The sequence below is a fragment of the Ambystoma mexicanum genome, chromosome 4p (assembly GCF_040938575.1).
Source record: "Ambystoma mexicanum isolate Mex_15411 chromosome 4p, UKY_AmexF1_1, whole genome shotgun sequence".
Classification (NCBI taxonomy): Eukaryota; Metazoa; Chordata; class Amphibia; order Caudata; family Ambystomatidae; genus Ambystoma; species Ambystoma mexicanum.
In genome coordinates this window covers 677764502-677787988 of record NC_090927.1, presented here as the reverse complement: position 1 = coordinate 677787988, position 23487 = coordinate 677764502, and the positions used below count along the sequence as shown (strand labels likewise).

The 23487-nt window shown below is 43.2% G+C and overlaps 1 long non-coding RNA gene across 2 annotated transcripts in view; it reads left to right on the top strand.

Annotated features, from left to right (window-relative positions):
- LOC138453408 (uncharacterized) overlaps positions 1–23119 on the top strand; it is a 155788-nt gene extending 132669 nt beyond the window's left edge. For both annotated transcript variants that reach the window (XR_011260418.1, XR_011260419.1), the window contains one exon: positions 21533–23119. This is a non-coding gene — a long non-coding RNA (uncharacterized lncRNA). The remainder of the gene's footprint in view (positions 1–21532) is intronic.
- The last annotated feature ends 368 nt before the right edge of the window (positions 23120–23487 follow it).

Below are 23487 nucleotides of genomic sequence, written 5' to 3'. Positions count from 1 at the left end.
AAAACAAGTAGGCCTGACGGCCTGTTCAATGTGGCGCACCTTTGTTAAATTATACGATAAAGAGTAATCTGCTATAGACGCTATATAAGATGACCTGTAAGAATCTAGTCCAATGATACCAGGTATAGCTGGCCCTTCAAAGACTAGAGACTGTTTACATGAACCTAGATATGATATACATGTCTTTCTATGTAAACCGTTAAGTCTTAATTCATGCCTTTCAGCGTCGGGGTTCCCAAGCGATCTATCCAAAAGAGCTCTTTTGTAAGAGCTTTCTCATAAGATCACCACCTCTCTGTGAATTGCCTGCTACTTATAGTATCGTGAAATGCACCTGTGTAATAGAGGGGGACTTGATGCTGCTTTAATGGGGACTTTAAATTTCATGTCCTGAGTTTTTTTTTCTTTTTCTTCTACCCACTGTACCGTAGCCTTTCTACTAGTCTGCCCCGCATATAGAAGGCCACAAGGGCATTTGATAGTGTAAATCACATTTTGGGTGTTGACCTGTTGCATACTCTTGTAGTTCCTTTCTCCTGATTGTGGGTGGTGCACATATTGCCACTCTGGATGTTGCAATTACTGCAATTGAGACCCGCGAGAAGTTCCCGCCTTCGTTTTTGTAAGCCTAGTCTGTACAGGTTTCTGTGAACTTTCAGCTTTTACCAAGTATCTCATAAATTGCTTCCTCTTGTATTCCATGAGTGACTGGGAGGGGAGCGGGGGTTAGGGGACAATTTCTTATTTGGTATCCCTATCCATGCTTGGGATCTTCTGGATTTTTTTTTTTTAAGAATGCGTAGTGACGTGCTCTAAGGGGGAATCTGTTGGTCTTGGGTTCTTGGCAATCAATAGTAGCTCTGTTACATGCTACGTCTAATATTTCTTTAGTATAACCCCTAATAGTGATTCTACTCGACAATTCCTCACCTGCTTTGTTCAATATCAACAGTTCATTGATGTGTCTCAATCTAAAATAAAAGTAAGCTTAGGGTGATAACTACTATATTATACAGTTCATTATTACTCACAAATTGTAATTTACAATTAGGTGCAAGGGAGAGCAAAGACGTTGGCACAGAAGTCGAACAGCAAGAAAAAAAGAGACCCCTGCACACCATATAACTGGAAAAGAACCAGTTTTAACCTCTTTATATAGATTCAAATGTGTTTGTATGTTATCAAAGGGAAATGCCATATCAGTCTTGCATATATTTCAACATACATTATAACTTAAAAGAACCATATTATGGAACGAAAAATAAGTTCTGAAGGGACCCAGGTCATGTGTACTTTTTTTTTTTATTCTTTTTTTTTTTTATTTGTTTCTATTTGGGCTAACTGCAGTGCCTTTTTGTGACTCTGAACTGCCACCGATGGCTACTAGGTGGAGGTGTGATTTTGCTCAAATTAGCTATTCTACTGTCACTTTTCAGGTGAAAGGTTGTGGTGTGTATGTATGTATCTATATATATATATATAACTTTGTTAATGCAACGTCCTGGTCAAGTTGTACTAATCGAAACCTAAAAATGAACTGAAAAAAGTTGTTAAAGTGATGTTATGTGAAAAACCTGCGAAATTCACTAGTTATGGTAAGCTAAGCAACCATAACATGCCCCACCACCATGCACTAACTCCCAGGACATCAAAGATGACATCACATGTGAAATTAATTTTGATGAAAAGCCCTACAAGGGGTTGTGTTTATAATGTTGGTAAAAAGATGTCAAGGGCGATTGGGAGACGCATCATGAACTATTTAATTAATGAATGTACTCGTCTAAAAAACATTGTATTGGAGTGTTCTAGTACAAATATTTATAATTTTGGATGGTAAAATAAAGAATGCTACCGTTTCAGTTTTGAGTAGTGTTAAACATGTAATAACTAGCTAACAATTCAAGACTTACTACACACTTGCTAGTACAAACAATACATATGAAGACCCACAATGCATACAAATCAGAGGCACATATAGGGAAACCAAAGTAAGGAAGAAAGACTGCATCATCAGAAAATGTTAACCTTTCATAAATTGTGTGTTTGAGGCCTGCCTATTGCCCCATGTATGTGCACCATGAGCTGAGACCAAACCCTAAGGAAAGTACTTTAAGAAAAAATGACAAGGTTAACGTGTGTGTGTGTGTATATATATATCTATATCTATCCTTTCAAAATTTTAATATCCTGACTGTCGGTGAACAAAACCACCTGGCTTAGATATGTCAGTAAACAAAAACAAGTGGCCCAGATATGTGATGTCATTTTTGTCCTGGGTGTTAGTCTTAGAAGTGCATGGTGGTGACGCGAGTTATGGTTACTTAGCTTACCATAACTGGTGAATTCTGAGGTTTTTCAGTTTTACATGTAACCACATTTTTTTTTCCCAGTGAATTTCATGGATTTTTACCAGTGCATGCTATTTTCCTAAAACTTACTAATATCATACTTCACCCAATATAGCAAAATGTTTGTCCAATTTAAAAGTCTCACCTTAAAACTGCCATTTCCCACCTTAGAGCATAATTTTTCAACACTTTTGTACACTTTTTGCAACATTTTCTACTGTTTTTGTATCCATCGATGTCTGTGAACGTCTGACGTCATCACTGACCTTCTGTACAGTGCCAGGTGACCATGCACTCGCGCGCGGCATGATGACACGCCCGCACTTTGCGATCAGGTCTGTGCTTTGAGGACCATTCTGAACTGCATTTTCTACTGATCTAGGAACTTTCAAGCTCCAAATGTACCCTTGCACAGCTCCTACACTTACTCATTATCCATTAACCATCTAGTACAAAGCACATACTGGGAAGGATATTAGCAAAACTGCTATTTATCTTAAAAATGGCATTGGCTATTGCCATCCCTCCTCCCCCAGAGCCAACACCAGCTGGAGGACCTGCACGACAAAAAAGCGCACTACTTCCAAAAACTAAAGAAGATGAGGTAGAGTAAGTGTCTACCTCTAACACCCAGAGAGAATAATGGGTGTGGCAGTTATTTACCACTGTGGGAATGTACCAAAGTCTAAAGCTAGCAAAGTGAAATGCACTGTTGTACTCAGTCGCAGACTACCTGGAAGTACTCCTACAGGACCACCTCCATGTGCCGCCACACCAAATCCAACCACTGCATGCTCTCAAAGGTTGTTCCTTTCTTAGCAAGTAGTAGGCTGTCTTCATCCACCTCCTCTTCCTCAACCAATACTGTAACCACACAGCCTACTTCTGTGGGACACAAAATCCCACAAGCTACCTTGCAAGCAATATAACAGTCCTCTGTATATACTGCAACACACCGCTTTGCAGGGGGACTCGGGAGCATGAGAAACACTGCCCACTGCCTTAAAGTAACACACTCGCAACATCTTCCCCTGTCCACCTGCCCCTCCGTATTGGTGCTTGGTGCCTTCTCATTTCCCTCCACGCCTTACCTTCTAACCTCTCCTGCAACAACAAAAAAGACATCAAGAAACAACAAAGGAAAGGTTCCTTTAGGAACCACCTTTTCACAGTAAAAAAATGGAACAAAAAATAAAGAAATAAAAATCTTAGAGGCAGTCTATTTCACATTTCTCAGTAAAGTACATAGACTAATAAGATTTTCCAACAGTTTTTGTTATGCTAATGTGAATAATGTGGCGTTCATCCCCCGTTCCAGGGACAGGAACGGGGATAACTGCCCGGCAGCCCATGTCTTCGGTCGGAGCAAGGGTGGATAATGAGGGCTCTGGACTGTTGTCACCTGTTCCAGCCCCTGCAATAGGAGGGGCTGGGGGGGGTTTCAAGGCCATTAGCACCCCAGTGTCCCAAAGCGGGAACCTGAGGTGCTTTTCCAAGATGGCCATCATGGAAAGGGAAGGCGGGGCCCCGTACGGAGCCCCTCTTCCCTTTCCATGGCACCCTGCAGGAGGTGAAGAGAGAACCCTATGACCATATTACCACAAGCACATTTTATTTTCCTTTCAAACCTATCCTACTTTCGAATAACTTTACCACATAGCAGATCCCAGATGGACATGGCTACTTTAACCCCATTTGTCGTCCCTTGTGGTCATGGCCAGAAACCAGATTGTCTGGGTCATGCCATGATATGGACAATCCGGCCACTGGCTATACACGCAAAAATCCAATTAACTGTTCTCCATTGCACATACTTCATTATATGCTTTACCTACTCTGGTTTAGTATTGAATTCCATCAAAGTACACTTATCAGCTCTGTCTGCTTACACTACATCTCCAAACAACTCCTTCCATGAATGTTTTGATAACTGATGCTTTCCAGCATGATATTTTAAGACTTTATCCTCCCATTTCGAATTCACCACCGGGTTGAGACCTCAATGTTGCACTCACAAAACTTGTGTGTCCACCCTGTGAACCTATGCACAAAGCCAGTCTGGAGCATTTACCCACAAAACTGCTTTTCTGGTCGCAGGTACTTCTATAAGACTAGAACTGCAAGTGCTTTCAGTCCAAGATCCGTTCACAAAGACAAGGTGTTTCTTAGAACACACCATAGATTTTCACCAAAATTCATATCAAAGTTGCATGTTAAGCAATTGAACTTCCTACTTTTTTTCCAACATCCTTCACAATCATCAGAAAAAAAGCCTCCATACCCTAGATGTAAGGAGGGCTGTCTTGTACTACATAAACTAAACAGCTAAGGAAAACAGATAAAATCTTTGTTTCCATAGCAACTGGCAGAGGAGATCATTTTTCTAAAAATGTGGTTGCCAAATGGATAGTGTAATTCAGCCATCTTTGCTGCTCCTTTTCAAAGAAAGGTTTACCTTTTACACCAAGAGCCCACTCTACTAGAGGCACACAGGCTACTATATAATTATTGTTAATGTTCCTTTCAATGCAATTTTCATCTTTATCGCTCTACCTTCTCGCAACCCACCTCCAGGTACTGCTCGCTAATCTGTGCATAGCATGTGATCTGAGCAGATGTGCAAGCCTCAGAAGGCATACATTATTCACCGAAATTGTATTTCTGATGCTTGTATTTGCTTCGATTCACATACGCCCACCTTTCCTCCTATCCAAAGGTGTATAGATGTTTCTCTACCTTTCTACTATCTTTCTTGTATTCGCAAAAACCATGCACCCTCATGTCAGAAAAACAACAATCTGAGGGACCTTGATGTGTGAAAGACCAGGGGTACAGTAGATGTCGCACATGGGAAAGTATTACAAACAGGCCTAGTAGACGTACCTTTTTGAATTTTGAAAAAGTCATGCAATACTCTGCGACTGTAACTAGATGTCTGCCTATGCATAGCATATGAATTTAAGCAGATGCAAGCATCAACAACATGAATATGGTGAGTAATGTATGCCATATATAGTTGGGGGCGCAACTCTGGGTCCCAGCTGCATTGAGCTCACAGTCCACTGGTATTCTTCTCCTAGGGTGCTCTTTTATGCCTCAGTAAATCTTCAGGGCCAGCAGATCGGATTCTGGTGCGCAAAATTGAATTCTACTTGTTTGTACCAGGATGATGCAGCAAGGAATTCTGGTTCTTGCACACATTAATCTGATCTGCCTCCCTGAAGATTGCTGAGGCATGAACGTGCATGCTAGTAGAAAACCACTGGGACTATGAACTGATTATTACTGGGACCAGAGTTGCACCCCGCTCCCATCCAATCGTCCCTCTTTTGCCTATAGTTGTATAAATGTCTCATTGTAAGAAGGATGTTCTAGGAAGGAAATCCTTGTGTTGTGTACACAGAGGCTGCATGACTTCATAGACCTGTTTGCTTGCACTCGCTGTGCTTTTTGGAACACTAATAAATAAATGCAATGCTGGATTTGCCAAATTTAGTTTTTAAATAGGCTTGAACATGTGAGAATGTGATGACTTGAAAAGTTGTTCACCAATATTGATTCCTGGTTTTGAGTAGCTTAGTGAGCAAACTGGTTTGAGTTTTGCTGAGTAGCCGGCTTATTACAGGGGCAGGGTCTCGAACCGTAGCAATACTCCTAAAGGGTGATTTGCTTTTTACTGAGGAGCTCTTAATCTTTTCATAGAGCATCCTCCCGATCAACGAGCAGATCTTCCATGCTATGCAGGAGCGACTTGTTTATTGGGGTGAAGAGGGCAGGGCCCTACATATCTGAGCCACTCCCACTGACTACGGTACAGCCAGGACTCTCGGATTACATTGCCTGTCTGGGAAGAGGGATGCTTTTCTGGATAACCTGCATCACACATGCACAGTTCTGAATTGCGGGTGGGATTAGGAGACTCTTTAAATTCCTGCGAATGGGTCCCATTGGGGTGATAGCTTCATGCGGCCCAGTGGACTTTGACCCCACCCACTGCCTATACCTCTTATAGGCTGGGTTCTGGGTTGCTGGCCCCACCCTAGGCTGTGAAATGCATTGGCAATGGGCATGTCCCTGTGAATTGGAGTGCGTAAACTCCCAACCTTGCATGTTCGTGTAAACCATGTACATGCCACATACAGTACATCTTTCATCTGCTCTTCTAGTTCGTAGGGGTTTCTCAGTTCAATTAATGAAGCGCGGAGCAGTATAAAGAACAGACGATGGGGAGTTGTGTTACCACTAAACACCTTTATTCTGTTATATTTGACTATTTGATCTTTTGCAGCACGCTCCTGCACCCTGGGGTAAGTGCAGAAATATGCGGCCAGACTAGCCATTTCTTACTGTGGAATGACATTTTGTATTGATCATCTTTGATAAAGCAAGCATGATGGGCTGGAATTTTGGTACAGCCGGTCGTACTGTGGCATGCATTTGTCATGATAAAGCCAACTAGAGTATGTTATGTGGGCATACTGCCACATATTGGCAGAACAAGTTATATATTATAATTGCTGTCATTATGCACAAAGCAAAACGTGTACGGTTTTATATGGGAATACTAGGGTATAATGATGCAGTCAGCATGGAAATGTATGGGCACAGCCAGTGTGAATGTTTTATACTAGCACATAATGTGGGCAAAGGCATCATGAAAATGTTTTGAAGAAATGCTCCTGGGCACTTTTGGTGATGAGCATCTTTTGGATTTGTCCTGAGTTGGCCTACAAAACCAATTGTATACTTTTATTTTTTTACACCCCATTTTAAGTGTGCAATTTCATAACCCAATATTTTCTAAAATGTCTTGGGCGTGGCGGTGGCCAGGGTGGGATGGCGGGGGAGCTTGATTGGTTTGGGATAACTACAGCATGTCTGTACACCCCCCCCCCCCCCATTAAAAAAAAATAATAAAATAAATAAACAGTTCCCACTGGTTCTACATTGCCCCATTTTGTTCAGTTAATGAATCCAATAGGCTCTCCAACTCCTTTGTCCAGCACATACTGTTTCATATCTCCATTATCTAGCAGTTGGTGTCTGCATAACTTGCAATGCACATGCATAGATCAGAGACGCCCCTTCGTGTAAAGAGTTGCTCACCACCGGACCCATGTCGGGCAGAATATTTAAGGACCAGGTCCTGTCCTCCTTCCATCACCCAGCTTGCTAACCCGTCCTTGCTTCTGGGTTAGTCCTGCAGGCTGTAGCATTGCCCCTTTCTCAAGAAACCCAATGACGATCCGTCATAGCCTGCCAATTTTCACCCTTCAGATTCGAATCCCAGCAGGTCCACTCAGCCCGTGATCCTTCCGTGGTCGATAAAATGAGTACCATTAAGTTGTGTAACAATAAACATCTGCTAAAGATGCGCCTTTAGGGGTGAACGTGCGCTTTACAAGTACTTAGAAGCATTGCATCTTCTTGGCTCTCGGCAAACAGGCTGTAGGCCTCCTAGGGGAACGGAGAGCGATCCCACTGCCATGCTTGGTGGTTTTGGGCTTGGTAGTGTTTGATGATCTGGCCCTATTGGACCGGCCTATTTGACACCATTGACTGGAATCTTGAGCTCTGGACAGTAGTGGGATGCCACTGATTTATTAGATAGTCCTCCTTTCTCATGGGGGCTGGGAGGGTGGCAAGTCACAGGCCTTTTCGTTACCTTCTCACATTCTTTCAATGTGTACATTTCTCCTCTAGCCCAATTAATTCATTTGCTCATCGGCCCATGTGCCATGATTGTCCAGCTTCATTCACCACCATCTGATTAACAATAGGGCTTTGCCAGATAGCACCTATCGTAAGTTTGGAGGGTCGGGGGTGCGCATAAACCAGCTCATTAGTAGAAGCTGGCTTAAGTCGTATCCGTTCATTGGTACTCACTCGGCACTGCTTGCCAGTCCTTTGGTGGAGGCGTAGTCCATCCTGCATTTCTAATTTCCTCTCCGAGCAGGCATTTTAGTGTGATCGCTCATTCCGTGCTTTACCTCTGCGACCTTGCTCTGCCTGTTGTTTCTAGGCCTTCAACTTTGGAACGTCTTTTGAATCTTTCGTTCACTCCTTAGCTAACGGCCAGGCAAGGTCAAGGAGACTTGCTTTTCTCGTATGCCTTTCCTTGCATTTTGGGCTGACTCATGCTTTGAATGTATTCATTTTCTCCCACGCCATCGCACCAGGGACGCTGCTTTCTCTCTAAACAAGAGTATGTGAACTGACTCCATATCGCTTTGCTCAGGGGATTTACTGGGGAGACTCCCACCCAATCGAGGAAATGGCCCGCCAAAACATTAAAAAAAATCTTTGGAGATCATTTGTGTTCGCAAAAAAAAAAAAGCGCTTCCTCTGCAGTGGGTGGTTCTGGCTTCGTTCCACTGGGTAACCATGACGCAGATCAGTGGGAGCAGCAGAGCCCCCCTTGCCTTTTACAGGAGGAATCTGCGAGCATGAGGAAAAGCTGCGAACTCCAATAAGGACGCGGAATTTAATGACGCTAATAACCCCTGGGATTGCTGTCCAGCAGGGCCGCGTGGCTTTAGAGGCGCTTTTGTCCTCCCTAGCACGCCCTTCATTAGCTGTCAAATATGTACAGCTTTAGTTTATACCGGATGTATTTCTTTTGATAACCTTCATCGCTTAGTAACGTGCTTTCAAGGTCTTTGAAATGCCGAGTTTTCCTCCCGGGCTGAGACAAGTCTTTAAACATTGTTTAAAAAAAAAAATCCGGATTACTTGGTCGAGGAGTTTTTCATAGGCTGAAACTTTGAAGTCCTTTATTTTGAGCGGAAAGATTAAATGGTAACCGCCCCACCCCCCCTTTAGCTGAGCCAGGTGGGGTTAAATAAAATGCACATTGTAGCTTTTTATTTTTAATAACCAGCCTAAAACAGCGGCATTAAGAGCAGGAATGCGCAGATTGTCGAGGAAAGACCTGTCCCTGCCACCCTTCCCTGTTTGCTTTCAGGCATTTGAGAGCTGCAGGGTAACTGAAGTGCCAGCTTCCTTAGAATCTGTTGCCAGCTTTCGAGAAACGCCACATCATTGGCAATCTGGCTCTGTTAGAGTTTATAGGTACATTTCAAAAGGGACCTTACTAGTCTACACAGGATATTTATTGAGGAAAATCCATATTTTATTCTTTGCGTGCCATGTGCATTTTCCTGTTGAACAGACTCCTATGGTCTGTGCATGCCACAAGCTATTGGGCCGTACAGGATGCTAGCACGTTTCACAGCTGGTGCATTCACTCCCTGCCAGCGTGAGATGGCTGCACAGAAAGAGTGAGCGAACCGATCTGAAAAAATAGCAAGAACATCATAGACCTGGCGCAGACACACGGGAAGACTGGTAGTTGATCACGGTTTCTGTGCTGTACACTATAGAATGTCAAGAATTCTGGAACAGGTATGCAGCGAGGTGGGGGGTACATGAGTGTGAGTAGTAGAACCACCTACTCGGCCCTCAAGCTTCTACAATCCAACAGTGATCAAGATAAAACACAGGATCTACCTCCTACGCCTTTTGTTGTAACATAGGTAGGGCAGAAGGCTATGCTCTTGAGGGGTGTGACTGTGATTCAGTACCTACCCAAACTGAAAAATTATAGCAGTCCAAGGTTCTATACACATTTCTTGCAAATGGTGTCGAAACACAAACTGTACAAAACCCACGTCTCTGGAAAGCATGGAGAATATGGCAGAAAAGTGAGATTGCAGCGCTCAAGGCAAGAATACATGGGTGAAAGGCCATTCAGTAAGCATAATGTTATTTTTAAAAGGATGCGTCTGATGGAAAAGGTGCACTAGTGACCTAACTTTTTTTCTAGAGCCCAGTTTTGGGGTCTATCGTACTTTATTATTGGTTCAACAGCATGGAACCAGGCTTCAAGCTTGTGAGTGGATCAGGCTCAGTTTCGGTATGGTGGACCATGTTAGCAAGTCTATTTCGATGCAATAGCTCAGAGTGTTCGGTGATGCAGGTTGGAAAACTTAACTGGATTGGTTTGGGGTCGAGCTGTTTGGTAACTGCTGGCTCGAGTCGATGAGTGACACTCCAGCAGTTCGGCTCTGGTGATGAGCGGTTGATTCAAGCGGAGAAGGGGATGGGCTATGTGAGGACATGGTGTAGTGTTGAGCTGCTTCAAAGTTGCAAGCATGATGGGTTGACTGTTTGGTAAGTGCCAAAAGCAGCACCAGTAGGTCCTGAGGTTTGAGATGCAGCAAACCCACTTCAAAGGCAGCTTGATGTGAGGTTTAGGTCTATTTTTCAATATTTCTTTGTTTGAAAATGCGTGGGTAGCCCCCTACCTTAAGCCCCCATGCTAATCTATTTCAGTACCCCACATGTATATTTAATTTGACTGAAATGCCCCCCAAAAAATGCAGTCCAATTGAAAAGGTCCCTTTGGTTTGCGATCAAGCATGCTAATACCGAAAAACGAGAATCCTGGCTGTTTTGACTATTGGATGCTGTGCTTTCCACTCTGGGGGTGTCATGGACAAGTTCAGCAAGGGAGGCTGTCCGCATGTTCAGTAGTCCTTTGCCGTGATGATGAGGTCCTATGCAGTGCTGTCACTGGTAGATGGAGGTGTTGCTGGGGGGAGGGAAGGCTTAGGAGGCTATAGCCCCTGGTCTTTTGGTTGTAGCCCCGGATAGAATCTCAGGATCTACAACCAAAAGGCTAGCTAGCACTGAGACCCGACAGTCCCAACATTAGCATAGCCCTGGATCTTTTCCAGACCTAGCAATACCCCTGCTGGCAGATATTGATTTATCAGCGCCTTGGTGTAAAGCGCTCTATAAATCAATATGCAAGTCTACCCTGATTTGCATTGGGGATAGGTAGGGAATAAAGCTTGCCTTTGCCACTCCACCTTACTGGTGGAGGACTTTGCAAAGTCCACTTTCCCAACAGAGTGCCAGTGGATTCTTCCTTGGATGTTTGTTTGTTCCGAAGTAAACTTGAGGAATGGGGCGACCTCCCCTTCTTTTAAAGGCAAACGTCTACAGGTTACCAGACAAGAGCAAGCCTACTTTAAAGATCTAAACCCTGTTCTTTGAATAAGTGGATGTTGCCGACTGACATCGCACCCATAGTGCTTTGTGTTGAAGTGAATGGGGGCCAGACGAAAGATCAGTAAAGAGAAAACAGATGGTTTGGGCTTCCTCAGTCTACACTAACATCAAAAGGCATTTTTGTCATGTGGAACTCTGGTGTGAGGATAGTAATTTTGTGACGGATGTGCCTTGATTCCTTTTTTCTGAAAAGCTTCCTGTGGGGTTGTTGACCTGGCGAGGTTAGTTGCCATCAAAAAGCCCATGGTTAGTCTGGCTGGTAGCAGCAAAGACAACCTGGCGTGAATACACAACCCTTCCACAGCTGAGCTAGGCTCTCATGCTAACGCATGTGATATCCAATTGATGTGGCTTAGATAATTGAGACGTTAGACATCATTCCTCAACCTCTGGTATGCCTTTATATTTGGATTTTAATTTGCCAACCGTATAGCAACTTGTTTAGTTTTTGGAACAGAGGTGCATAGCTAGATGATCTTAAAGGCAGCTCCTGTTCTGCAGGGACTTGGTTGTCAAGAGGGCACGTGTGCCCTGAACCCGCTATACTCCACTGGAGAGCAGGAGCTGCAGATCTGGCTAGTGATTCAAACAGGCACAGGTGTACACAATGCTTTCCACATGAGTTTGTGGGGGAGAGCGGGAGCAGTGAGGGGCCGGTCAGCAGACCACCCTCTGAGTGAATTACCTGCGTAATTTTATATTTAATCAAAAAAGCCATGGCTTCCACACCCTTGACAGATGGGTATCGTTCACCTCTCGCTGGAATACACCTTTTTTATTGACTTGACTGTCTTGGTTATGTCAGAAAGGCACTTACTATCCATGTAACAAGAATGGACTGAGCTTATAGTCGCATAAGCAACAATCCCCTATGTTCTACTTAAGTCTAGGTTTTAGTCCTAGGCACAATTTGTAAGCAGATTGTGTCCTGTTTCTGCTTACCATCTTGATGGAGCGATGGAAAGAAAAATAGTTAAGCAGGACAATTTATCCACAAAATATTGGAAACGTCCTGTAAAATAGGCAGTTTATGCACACAGTAAATATCATGTAAGGATATGCTTGTGTGTGGGTATACATGGTGTTTACGTGCGTGCAGATGTTTGACTTGAGGATGTTAAAACAAAACCAGGTATAGCATACTTTAGCATTGTTCGCAGGCTGAATTGGTTGGGGGTGGCCCCAGGTCTGATTCTCTTGCAAACCTGGTCAGTAATTGGGTGCCAGTGTATGGTTGACCTAGCTGAATAAAAATTGCTTCCCAGGCATGGCATAGTTGGCGATGGTTTTTGGTCATGCTTTACTTTGGAGACTGTTTCCTGGGTCCTTCGTTTGTGCATATTTGGTTTTTGGAAAATTCTAAATCAGCAAACGTCTTCCTTTTGTGTGAAGTGCATGGATGGGTATGAGGTCCTTACCTGGTACCCGTGTGAATCTTGAAGGGTTTCTTGACTTTGCATCAGTTAGTGTGGTGGATGTATCGGGCGTTTGAAAGTTTCATGGTGGTTTCCTTGCATGTGTGGTTGATGATACTTTTATTTGGGTATTCGTCTTTGCATGTTAATCATATGGACGGTGGTTACGCTTAATCTCACTATTGCGGGTTGATTCCCGATGTCTCCCTTATCCTGGTGTAGTGGGATGTTGTTTGGTCCTTGTTGAAACGAAATGTGTGAGTCGACCTGTGAGCCCTCTGTGTGCATATGTTGATGGTGAATGTGTTGGAGGGAAGGTGTTCTGTCCTGTTCTACTGTCTTTCATAACTGTCAAAAGCCTCATGCATGTACAACAGCTCTCATATTGTCATTCTTATCATGTAGTTAAGGCACACATAAATCTGCATAAACGGTTGAAGAAATATAGAAGTTGGTTACTTTGATCTATTCTGTCATTGAAATCTCCTCTATTTCCATGGTGATAATAGGCAAAACCCTGAACACAGAGTAACAATCTAAAAACAAGTAATAGTTGAGGCCTTGATCTTTGGACCCACAGTTTGCCATCTTTTTCACTTCATTAACCCTTTTAAAAGCTTCTGGTGATTTGTCTTCAAAATAAACCAAACCTGTTTTTATATGTAATGTTCTCCTTGATTGACGTTTTTCTCAAGGATTGGCATATTCTGTTCATTAATATGTTGCCCCAAGTGCCCATGCAAAGGGCCAGGCAATTCACGCCATTTGAAGGTTTTGGATTGACAAGCCCAAGGGTTGCACCAGAGACTAGTATTGTCATCAAAATCCTAGTATTTGTTGTACTGCCGTCCAGTGCTATATTTCTAATCGTTTCGACCTTGCAGTGCTAGGGTATGTGCATGAAGGACTCGGTAGTAATGTAACCTCCCTCTACACAATCCTTAGATCTGTCAAAATAAATTGGTCTTAAGCAGTACTGTGCCATGATCACAAGTGGCTCTCAATTTATATGGAAGGCCATGCCACAAACTGGGGTGGCATGTGGTAATGTCTGACTGATCGCTCTAGCTATGTGGAATTTTGGCATTTCCATTAGTTGCGACTACTGCAATATAAATGAAATGCAGCCTTTTACGGATCAAGTTTGCACTGAATATATTCTGGTCCTGTTCTGTGAAAGGCTCTTTGTGCAGCACAGATCATGTTTAACTTCTCCCTCTCCTATACTGGAAGCCAGTCCAAGGTTCTGAGGGCTGGTGCCGCATGATAAAACCTCCTCAATCGAAGTGGCTTCATGCCGGCATATTCCAATCCATTAGAAGCCTCTGGATAATCCGTTTAGACCCCCCACCTTCCTCCAAGAGGTACTAGTTGCATAGTCGAAATGCGATAGCATGAGTGGCATAACTCAAAAGGAGTCTGATAGTACTGGAAGATATTTGTGTTCTTCCGAAACCCTTACTACAGCAGTCACTGGTACTTGGCTTCCATACATTTTGACTCTTTATTAAAGAGTAGGGCTAGCGTCTAGAATTGAGGGACAGTTTGTGCCATCCAAAAATCAATGCTGGCAAAAAACTTCTATTAATAGGGTGTCAGCATACTGCAGATCTGCACGCTCATCTTTCGAATTTGCAGGGACAACTCTATAATTAGTGATACGGGGGGGCGCAACACTGACTACTGTGGCAATGCGCTCCATTTTATAGGCTTTCAATGTAAAGCGCAGAAGCATCATCTTCTTTTTCCATCTGAGAGGGGATTTCCCCTCCCCTCCCCACGACTGTATCTTTGACTTCAACTTTTGTAAGCATGCTAGTAGACCCTGGTGGCTGAGATGCCATTGACGGTTCCGCAATACCAACGCATCAATCCTGCTGCTCTGTCGCATGTAAGGTCATGCATTAATATGCTGATCAGATTTGGTGATAAAACCTGCCTCCACCAATGATGGACCAAACATCTTCTCAATTGTAAGACTGTAATTGTAATATTGCGTCCTTCTCCAGTGATTATGCTGGATTAGGTAAATTCGTCATTGGCCCGTAAATCAAATATTCTGTTGGGACCAAGTAAAACATTTACGATGTTTCCCAGATGGCTAGCCACCAGGGACGTAAAGCAAGTTCCTTGAAAAGCTGCTGGGCATGGGTCAAAAGGAGAATCTGATATTTTGATAATCTATACCATTTGAGTTGCTCTTCCCCCGGAGGACAACCTTGCCAATGCCTGGATCAATTTTGGCCTCCCCGGCAGAGCCTCCATTTGTGTGGTGTCTGTCTTTGATCAGAATGGTCTGTATTATTTCTTCATGGGCCTAATTAGTTCTTCCCCTCACATGGCGAGAAGGCCACAGAGTATGGCAGTACTATCTACATCACCTGTACAATGTCAGGTACTGAGACATTGTACAGGTGATGTAGATAGTACTGCAGTATCATGTTCCACTATGCCCAGCCAGCATCTTTTGGGTCCAGCTATCTATGCCCAGTGAGCATAGCTGGAATCAGTTTATCGTAATTAGGACATCTGTGCTGTGGTTTTTTTTTTTTTTAGTATTTTCTTTTTTTTTTTTTTTGCCCACTTACCTCAGTAAGCAAGATACTGGTAATCTTCGTTACAACAGCAGTGCAAGATTCCAAATGCTTAGTAAAACCACATTCCAATTTCCTAAATTGTCTCTGTCAAGTGCAATGTGTGACTTGACTTAAATGAATGGACATTCCCTCCCCCCCTTTTTTTATTAAACTCACCATAACTTTCTTTGTATATATATGTGTGTGTGTGTGTATATATATATATATATATATATATATATATACACACCTCTTGTTATGTGTAGGTATGGTGCCATTATTGTAAAGTTTGCGCCACGTAGATGCTGCAACTGTACTATGTTGGGGATAAGTAACATAAATCTCAACACAAAGCAAATTACTGCTTGATGAAAACCCCATTGGGTTATCCTGAGAGTCTCCATTCCAAACTAGTCACTATACTTTAGGTGTTCTATTACCTGAAGGCTGTGTTCCCCTCTCCCCTACAGTTGTACTCTCCCATGCCAATAGAGTATCAACTCTAGCAGCGTCCCCTTGTGACACCTGTTTCAAAACTAACATTTAATGCGAAGAGCAAAAGCAGGAGAAGGAGAACCGGGGATGGAGTGGGGTTTGAAGGGGTGGAATATAAATTGATACAAATCCTAAATTCACTTCAGAAAGATGAGAAAAAGCAGTATAGCGCAATCTATAGAGATGCAGGTCGTGAGAAGAGGGGTTGTAAAAATAATGGAGAAGGAAAACCAGAGGGAGAACAATGTGACAACTGTTGAGCTAATGCCATACAAACCATGTTAGGAAGAGGCTGAAATGAGTTGAGGAAGAAGAGAACGATTGGAAAAAATGACACTAAGGAAGGGACATCAGATCAGTGTGTTTATTTTTTGGGGGAGGCCTCACAACTTTTACCAGGTGGTCATAGTACGCCTCAGTGACGCATGTTGGTCGTAGTTTAGCTCATTTATAATAGCAACTTGTTTTCTAAACATTTAATTGAAAGAATTTGCTTATTAATTTTGTTTATCCTTCGCACGTAAATCACGCGTATTGGGATCTTAGCCATTTTTTACGATTGAATGTACTTTATTATGTCGTTTAGGTTACACTTTGTTCATGTGTCATACTGCGCTTCCCCTTTCTCATTGCCGGTTTTTACTTGTTCGCCTAGAGTCAAAGGTACACGTTTCTTACACTGTGAAACCTGGAAATCACCCTTATCCATTACATGGTGAACCTTCTACACAATGCCATCATATTCAAGGGGTTCTTACCAGAACGCTGCCCTTCCCTTCTCCAGTGGGATTCAGTGTCCTCCTTTTCAGCATTTCGTTTTTTTAATGTGTTGCTTGTTAATCTCTGCTGATGCTGTGAGTTCTCATTTGTACTGCAATAAGCAATCTGAAAGTTATAACATGCACACAACCATTTTAATTCTTTAACATCATTTCTTCGAATAGAAAGATGCCGAATGTTTATCTTGTTTGTAACGGTCCACATATAAGGCCTTGTTTGCATGGTTCGTGTAATTGCTAGCCAGGGAAGTTTAAATGAGAGGTCATAGTCCGTAACATCTACCAAAATGCTACCACATTCAACCTCCGTAAACTAGTTGTGGATTAAATTAAATTGGGTTCAAAACGTGCTTGCCTGGGTCCAGCCTCTGAGCGTGGGATCTGGTTTCGAACCGAGGCTGCTCAGTGTTGTCTCGCTTCCAAGACCAGCACATTGCACCCGAGCTAGCCTCCAATGAGCTGGTTTCTAGTCCGACATTGTGAGGTCGTGTACCCCTATGTTGCACCAGGCACCTCCAAAAGACTGTCCAAAAATCAATTTGATTCAATATTTCTTTTTTAATTACGTCTCAAGGACAGTGTTCAGGTTCATGTGTGCTGGTCTATGTTGACACATGTTTTGGCCATCAAGGCCCTCTCAAAACTGTACTTAATTTTGGGCTTAATTTTTGCAAAACAATAAGTTTGCTTCCAAATACATTACATTCCACAGTTGCACTCGAAGCCTAGTTTCCATTCTTTATGGGGATTCCTCCAACTTGTATATAAGGGTTGGATCCCTAGGTCCGGTGATGGCCGTTCCCTCTCTCGCGTCCCTCCACTCCCTGCTGCGGTTTCAGCTACTTCTGTTCTGGGGGCCTCACTCTAACCCTGCAGGAATGTGGGGGTGGGGGAGGAGAGAACGTCTGTCACCGGACCTACGATCTAACCCTTATACACAAGGTGGCTCCCTAGTTGGACTCAACAAATGAGAGTTCAATCATGGTGGAGAGGGCTTAATTTGGTCCAACAGTGTAATGGCTACCTACTGTAACAAGCTATTTCAAATCCTCCTGCCCTCAACAATGCATCTCTCCAGCTATCCCAATCGAGTTGCACTTCCGTGCGCCTCAACCTATGCTGCTGACGCTGGAATTATTCCCCTATCCATAATACTGCCTAGAAAGACACTCCTTTCCCTTAACACTGCTTTTGATTCTACCAAATCTTATATAGTGACCTATTGTCATCAAGGTCAGCACCCCCAGAGAAAAACACCTCTAACAACTTTACCTACTACTGAAACCTAAAATGTGCCACTATCCACACGTTTAGCTCTCCTTCCTTCTCTCACCACGCTTTGTTTCTCACTAACTGCCTGCACCCACCTGCATTGTCTCCACATAACATAACATATCATGTGCCTCCGTATCTGTTTGACCCACAAAGTTGTTCTGATTCTCATCTTGCATCTTTCCTCTGCAATCTCTCCCACTCAACAAAATAACCAGTCATACCTGTTAAACCAACCCACCCACCCACCGACAACCTCTTATACCTGGCTCATCCATGCCCTGCTGGAAAGTTGTTTTTAATGATGTAGACTTGAACGTTGGTGCAGATTACAGTATGTGGGCCTCAATGGGGATTCGGAAGTAATACTCTAGATGGAAATGTGGGCAAAGGCAGTTTGATGAACTAGTGCTCACCACTCTCAAATCCATTCTCCTTTTTAATGGACGTCTCCACTCCCGTTGTCACTGTGCACCACTTCTTCAACCCTCTTTCCTTGGATTGTAGTACAATACACTTGGCTGGGTGGCCATTTACCACTGCTCCTGTCACCCCACCCACACATAAAAAAAACTTTCCGGTGTCCCTCAAGGACCAGTTTCCAGCCCACTTTTTCACCCGCTACACCTTAGTAATCTCATCTCCATCATTTGGTTTACCCCTATCACCTCTCTGCAGGTGGTACATACATCTTTATCTCCTTCGCACATGCTCTTGCAGAATGCATCTTGTGACAGTCACTTTTATTCACCAAATGCCTGACCATCCAAGATGAAAGTGGCCCTCTCTGCCTCCAAAGCAAACTTCATTCTCCCACCGGCTATCTCTTGCCTTCCTGACCAACTCACTTCTGGCTCACAATCTGGGGGTTCCCTGACAGCAAGCAAACACCTCAGCAGTTAATTACTGTCACTGCTAAAAGGCTGTATTTTCTCTAGATAAAGAATGTCTGCCCTAAATTCACCCACCTCTTGTCTAAAACTGTTCTCGCCCCTGCTCTGCTTAGCAAGCGTGACTGTTGCTCGTGCCTACTCTTCTCTTTTTGTCTTCCCCTTTATTTCTTTGCTCCCCATGCCAGTGCGTGTCTACTACAACCTAAATAGATCCTCTTCCACTATCAACACCACCACGCTGAATGGCTCTTCCATGCATAATCGCTTTCTCTACCTATGCCTCCTCTTCAAATCTGTCCATGATCTTGCCCCCCCGCCCCTCTTTCTTGCTTGACGTCCTACTACCTTTCTATACCGCAGCCCCCACCTGGGGAGTCTCACCTTCAGCTCGTTCTTTCTGCTTGCCCACTCCGCACAGCTATCAAGTCGACCCTTTGGTTACATTGTTTTAAGACCCCAATCAGTTGCCACTAACAAGCCATTGAAGGAGAATCGCCTACCTACCTCTTGATAATGCTGTGCAATAATGTGTGTGGTATTATATGGTCACATATAGAGACTGACAGCAATGAGATGCACACCACCCCTATGGGCATGGAGGCACACAAAACGTAGACAAAAAGCAGCCTAAGCAAAAAAAAATAAAGGAGTCCAACCAGGCCACGCGAGATGGAGCAATCCAGGGGTCCACGATTGATGATAAAAATGAAACAGTTTTTGAAACAAAAATGTAAAGCATAGGTAACTGGCTGCTCTACTGTGTATAGCACAAACATGGAAATCTAAAGACCCACCACACTTTGCTGATTGGCTCTCCAGAGTAAGGAACTTTGTTGCACTTGAGTGAGTAACATACACTATTCAAGGAGATCAATCGAAATTCGCACAAGATTGGGTGGAAAACTCACATTTTTACACTGCGACTACAACATTCGGTACTTCCCTCGGCACCTCCGATTCCTGGGTATCAGCTAAGCTTGGAGGGTCGTGGGGGGGAGGAAGGGGGGAGTTTATGGTGCTAAATTTTGGTGTGTTATATTAATTTTTGTTAATTAAAAAAATTAAAGATTGAATGGGTAGAAAGCGCATTTAAAATGAAGGGTCTTGAGGCTCTTGTAAATATTAATACCCTGCAGGGGCAGAGGGGCTGTGTGGCAGCCTCCCAGCCAACGGGGAGGCTTGGAACAGTGGGTCCGGGGCGGGGGGTGATTGTGGGGAATGCAGGCTTTATAGAAGCCCATGTTCTTTGTCACTGCTTCACTCGGGATGCACCCTTGGTGGGGGCAGCGAGGGGGGGAAGCTTTTCCTCAGCTACCCATATCTGCCACATGGTCCCTCCCACAGCACCGCCTAATGGCTTCTATGCTGCTCCCTAGGGGCACTGGAGCAGCATCCTGCTTGAGCTTCATGCTACCAGGCCTACCATCTCCCACTCAAGACCATGCAAATGGAAGAGGAAATAGGATGTAGCCTCCACTGGTCCATTTCCATGGTGGGCAACTTTGATTTCATGCAATGACTGTGAGCCGCTTGCTTGCCATGGACTAGGTTCATAGCCATATGCCTAACTCTGGTATTAGAGACCCCAGGCTTATGCCTATTAGTAATGCCCTCCTCTGGCTATTACAGTATGGTAATGCCCTTGTTGCAGTTAGCTTGGGCAAAAGAGTGATATGACCTGGCAACAGCCTTCAGAATAAGGTGTTCTTGCTTCAATGATTTGGTGTCCTCCTCCTATAGTGCTGAGGTTAATTTTACTTCTATGTGTTGCAAGCACAGCTGTTAAATAGTGCACAATTTAATTGGACGATAATTATCATACTCCATTGAAGGGGTCAGTTAACCCTCCCCTCAGAATGTGAAGTGCAGACTGGCCAAATGTCCGAGGTGAGCACTTAACTTGTGAGCTATCTGCCTAATCTTCTAATAAGTTTGTGTTTGGTGAGAACAGTTGACTTTTATAAGAATCTTTGGGTAAGGATCCTTCACTATGAACAGTTCAGTGCCAGCCATGCCTCCGTGTTGGCTGTCATTCCAGAAGTGAAGTTGAATATGCTCTTGTACAATGGCTATGACAAAAAAAGATTGAGAGAGGAAAAAACATGTCTCATGGTAGCACAACACTTCATTCAACAATCTCTTTCTGTAGTGAGGAAAGCCTTTTAGAGTTACCCCAGAAACCTACATTTTGGGGTTTTGCCTCCACAGAAAATTCGTTTATGCTGCGACACTTATGCGAACAGAGTTCTTGTGGTGATATGTAGAACATGCAGTTTTGGGTGTCTTATTGTGCAAGGTCATGTTGGGGCCAAATCGCTTTAGACGATTTATGAAAAGTAAGTGGGTGGGAACGCAAGGCTTGAAGTTAGTGTGTGGACTTGTCGGTGCTCAGCAGAGTTATTAAAGTTGGAACATTTCTGAATCGGGAAATCTGGTGAAACAACATGATTGCCTTTCCCATTGGTGATGTTTATTTTGTTTGTGTGATTAATTCCCAAAAGTGCCCAACATGTTTATGGTTGTTAGCAGTTGAATGAATTGATAAATGTTTTATCTGTTGCATTTAATTCACAGAATTGCCATTCATATTTTGTTATTTTAGTGCTTTGTTATAACTAATTAGTTGACGTTCACACTAATAAATACAAACGTATTAATATGTTTCTTTGTTTACAGATGCAGCTGCCTTTCAAATGTTGCAGGAAATGCTGATGGAGCCACCTGGAATCTGTGCTACAGCCTCACCTGGAACAGAAAAGAGTGCATTTATGTTTTTGATGTCACTCGCTGTATATTTTGAAATGTATATCTTGCACTGTGAGCTCGGAAGTCTGCTCAGGGGTGCTGATTTGTGACCGCCTTCACAGAAGAACTCCCAGTGACAGGAGCTGTAAACATCCTACACTCTCAGTTGTGGAAAGTAAAGAAGCTGGGAGAAGGTTGTTTACGCTTTCTGCCTAGGAACAGCAGCGAACAGGAAGTGTGGCAGCGAACAGGAAGCTTGCCTGGGAGCTCAACGTCTAACTGTGTAGATCATGTGCTGCAGCCTCCGTTTAATTTTCTCAATTCACTGCACAGTAATGAAAAGCAACATGCATTCAAATGATCTGGGAGAAACCTTTTGGTCTTGATGAGTCTTACCGAATGATTAAAAAAAAAAAAAAATACACCCTTATTGTAGCAAAAAGTGTTAAGTGTGGCTGTCTAGGAAGTTCACATATAACTAAGGGTATTTGGTTCCACCATTCTCTGCTGATGGTACAGATTAAAGGCTTATGGAATAGATGGCTTGCCCTCTTCTGTGGTGCATGTTCCATCATTACTATTCTAAGCAGCTGTGCCATCTCCCCAATGTGCAATTACAACGCACAATGTATTTTTTTTTCTTTTTTTAAATTGTAGTTTGAATCCGAGTTGGAAACGTCTAGGATGTTGGAACACTGCCATTATAAAGTACTGCATATGAAATGCATGTTATTTTGGGCATAAATGTAAATCAATAGTTCAGAACGTTGTGGGCATGTGGCATTGTTTCAGAGTTGATTGGAGTTTGTTGGTTATTTTTGTATTGTATTTTTTTTTATCACCCATATATTGGTTTTACATTATTTATTACCCTTATATTGTGTTGGCATATTTATCATCCATTAATAATAGTGTGATTTTTTTTAATGTATTTTTTTCGCATTTTAGGGTCCACGTTGGAGTCTCATGTCTTGTCTGTAATTGTGTGATTTCCTAGTGCATTATCATCTACCAGCATGAAGTCTACGGGTCAAACTGTAGCCCCTTAAGAATTTTGCGAGTTTATCTTCAACAAACTAGCATTGGTGGTTTGGTAGAAAAGCAAGTTTAAATGGTCTACAGATGTGGCACTTTTCCATTTGAAGTTGTTTGTCAACAGCCAATGAATCTCAAGGCGCAAATCACTGGGCAAAAAAAAACCCCATTATCAGTGGAATGTCATCCAGATGTCATCTGTTACATGGTGTTCTTTATACACATGGTGGGTGGCTTCCATCCTTTTGCACCTAATCGCCTAATCGGGAGAGTTGTCTGGCGCCTCTTTGTTCCTTGTATGTTTGTGAAATCTTGAGGAAACAAAACCTTCAAAATTGCCCTTCTGTTGGGAATCTTCCATTTTGCCAGCAGTTATCCTGGGACGACCTGACCTTTCCTCAGGTAAGTTTTCAACTCCAAACCAGTTTCCTCAACCAGCGTTGGAGCAGTATATGTACATTAATAAACAACATGGGGAACGTGTTATTGTGTTTGGTAATTTTAAAACGCAAGTGTTTGGGACACTTGATTACAGAACTCATTACATTGACTGCTGTAAAACAAACATGGTTGTTACAAATCAACTTCTGGGGCAACGGTGGTCCAGGGATGAATATCTGTTTCTAAACCATCAATCAACCCCACACCTCTGATACACTGGAAGGGATCTAAACAGATTGGAATACAGGTGAATTATAAGAACCCCTTGTCCAATTTTGGTAGCGTGGATGGAACGGCAGGCTTATCTCTGCAAGGTTTTGGATCATTGGTTAGTTGCAACACAGCTGAAATACAATTATTACTCAATGATAAAAGGGACTGTCCAGTCAAGTTTGTATACAAATAGCTAC